The following is a 3,453-nucleotide window of genomic DNA, read 5'->3' as shown; positions in this document are numbered from 1 at the left end:
AATCCTTTTTGTCGGCTGTAACTGGTCGTCCTGGCCGTAATAAGGCCCTGTCTACAACTCAATCATAGTCCCCGGTACGTACTCTCGCATAGTAGCTATCCATCCTTGTAGCTCGTTATACGACGAATCGTAATCCCCATACAGTTGCTCTATTTCCATCTGTTTAGCTATCCATGCCTTTCGATATGATACTCAATACTGGAATCGTGTTTGTATCTCGGCAATCAGTAGCGAAACTTTAATGGTCGGCATGTCCTTCACCATTGGCATGATACACGTACAGATAGTTTTCGAATCAAGTTTTCCATGATCTTCTTCATACGTGTTGATGTGCATGTATGAGGACCAACAAATTTTCGTATCTCCAACATCTGAGAACTTTTAATGAATACAGCTTGTACCCGCCAATTGTAGCCTTCCACTGCCTTCTAACATTCCTCAATATATATTATTGGAGTAGACACTGCAACTTTATAATCCACTGATATGTTCATGCTATACCGTTTAATAGCAAATACGCACTCTTCTTTACAGCTGAATCTTTGGCCTATGAATAACTCCTCATGATCAGAATTTACGGCCAGCCCGTGAGGATGAACTATTTTAGGGTACTCCGGGAACTCAGCTACATACGCTGCGTCGGGGTCTATGAGCGACATGTGTGGCCCAGGATTATTGTGTATCAAAATATGCCGCATATGCTCCCCGAAGAAGCGTCAATGTTTCTATCGTTGTTGACATCTTCATCGTCAATATCATCAGGTACATCGTCCACATCGAGATCACCGTCACTATCGACCTCTTCATCCCAATGATCGCTACCACCTTCTTCTTCACTACCAACCACATCAATATCGGGTGTAATGTTCAGATCGATACCGATCCCACCTATAGTCGATTCACTATCAACGTATGATATTGGAGCCACCATCCACGGTTCTTGAGCTCCGTGTTCTTCATCGGATGCATTGACATCTTCATTTTGCTCCATACCGGCTAACTCAGCAAATAAGTGAATCGGTGCATTTTTGTCACTCTCATTCTCACAGTAAAGAGCGACCATTGTCTCCACGTCTTTGTCGTCTACAATTTCCATTTCGGTGAATTTGACCGGATTTGTCGAAACTGGAAGCTTGTACAAAATTTTTAATACCCTTCTCCCACAACGTCTAAGAATTTTTGCATTAATCTTTGCCTTCATTTCATCCAACGAGATATTTTTATTAAATCTCATTGCTATTTGTTGTCGACATTCAAATACACATCCAACGCTTGTTGTCAAGATGACTCCATCGAAATAAACGCATACAAAAAACTTATCATCCATCTTCAATATTCAATCTGTCAAAAAATAAACAAAATCTCAAAAAAAATCTCCAACGGTAAATAAATTACTTAAATAACAAAAATTAATGTTTCAATATGCAATTTTTCATCCTTAAGCTCATACTTTTTCAGTTATCATTTTGTAAATGAACATCGTTTAACCATGATCCTAATAACTAACACAATAAAAATAATAATAGTTTTTACTCAAAATAATAGTAACTAACAATAATAATTAGGGTTTTACGAAAAATAATAACTAACTATAATAATAATACTAGTTTTTTACTAACAGTAATACTAAGTAACATCTAAACCCTAAAACTAATAATACTACTAACTAAAACTATCAATTTCAGTTTTATTAATCTTAATAACTAAACTAACAACAAAAAATAATAAAAATTATACAAAAAATACATTTTTTTCCTCTTTTCTTTCTCTCTTTTTCTCTTTTTTTTGCAGCACCTTTTCTTTCTCTTATTTTTCTTCTTATTTTTCTCCTTCAGCTGGACGGATCTCGTGTTTCTAACACGAGTGGTGCCGCCCATGGGAATGGTACCTTTGGTGCCGCCTATCAGTCTCCTGTCACATAACGCAGGCTTTTTTTCTTTCTGTTTTTTGTTTTTTTTTTGTAATATTTTTGTAAATAAAAAAATATATAATATTTTGGTTATTTTTTATTTTTTTTATAATATTTAGGTAAAAATCCCTTATTTTTCCACTTCAATCATAGGTCACAGGATCCAGATATTCGTATCTATGGATGAGCCTGGCTCAAGAGAATGGGTGGCATGCGTTGCTTGATGCATCTGCATTAGGAGCAAAAGACATGGAGACCTTAGGGCTTTCTCTTTTCAATCCTGACTTCCTTATTTGTTTCTTTTTCAAGGTTTTTGGAGAAAATCCATAGGGTTTTATTGCTTGTTTATCAGAAAATCGAGTGCTTTGATTTTGAAGGACCTAGCCACTGGTACAAATATTGTAGGAATAATGAATCTTTTCCCAGCATCACCACCTATTTCTAACATTGAAACCAAACTAAAGGTGGACAATGTTCTTGTTCAACAAATGGACGATAACTCTGGAATAGAAAAAAAAACTAAGACTGTTTCTTTTTCTGAAATCGAAGAGGTAATAAATACATACTTTGAACCAAGAACTACAGAAACCAACAATACCCCTAAAAGAAGAAATCCAAGAACCGAATGTAGAAGCTTGGATCATGCAGATTCATTAGGGCTGAATCTAATCAGTAACAGGATAAGGAACCTGATCAATTGGTTGGTGAATGCATTGATGAGCCTTAAACATCCAAATTTAGAAAATGGAAATCCGGCAGTCCAAAGCTATGGACCTAAAATAATGTTTGACAGAAGGCCCACCGTAGCATTCAGTGTGTTCGACTGGGAAGGACAAAATTGATCCTGTAATAGTCTAAAAGCTGGCTGATAGAAACAATATTTCTTTAAGCATTGGGTTTTTGCAAAACATTTGGTTCCCAGATAAAAATGAAGAGAAGGTATTGGAGACAAGAACAAGTGAAGCTCAAGCAAGCAAAAAGAGAGATACATTTTATCTGTAAAATCTGTTGTTACAGCTGCACTTAGTTTCTTGACGAATTTTGAAGACACTTGTAGGCTATGGCCATTTGTTTCCAGGTTCCTTAGTGCTGATTTTCTAGAGAAAGAGAAATGGAGATACAAAGCTCTCAATCAAAAAACAATTGAAGTTTACGTCTAACATTGATTATTCTTTCACTCTTACATTCTATATATACATATATATATATATGTTAGTGCAAAAGATACTAAAATGATACAATATTACATAGCTGCAACACTTTTAAGTAATAGAAACATCTTTGGTGTTCTTGTTCGAAGTATTTTTTGTATTGCAATATTCTAGTGAAACCATTATACAAGAAGGCATTTTCAACGTATAACACCACTTCTTGTCTACTATAAGTATACCTATCTATATAACATACTGGTTAAACCTTGTGGTCAATGTCGAGCAAGGAAAAAAGGAAATCAATACTGTTTTTAAGTGCTGAGAATAACATAAATGATCTATACAAAACTGGGAAGGATTTATCTGAACTAGACTTTAATGAGATGGTAATTA

General features: G+C 35.3%; 1 pseudogene; it reads left to right on the top strand.

Annotated features, from left to right (window-relative positions):
• The first annotated feature begins 2,319 nt into the window (after window positions 1-2,319).
• Window positions 2,320-3,069, top strand: LOC105792166 (uncharacterized; annotated as a pseudogene).
• The last annotated feature ends 384 nt before the right edge of the window (window positions 3,070-3,453 follow it).

The sequence above is a fragment of the Gossypium raimondii genome, chromosome 8 (genome assembly GCF_025698545.1).
Source record: "Gossypium raimondii isolate GPD5lz chromosome 8, ASM2569854v1, whole genome shotgun sequence".
Taxonomy (NCBI): domain Eukaryota; kingdom Viridiplantae; phylum Streptophyta; class Magnoliopsida; order Malvales; family Malvaceae; genus Gossypium; species Gossypium raimondii.
The sequence above is the reverse complement of the archived record's forward strand: the minus strand, read 5'-3'. Positions and strand labels throughout refer to the sequence as shown.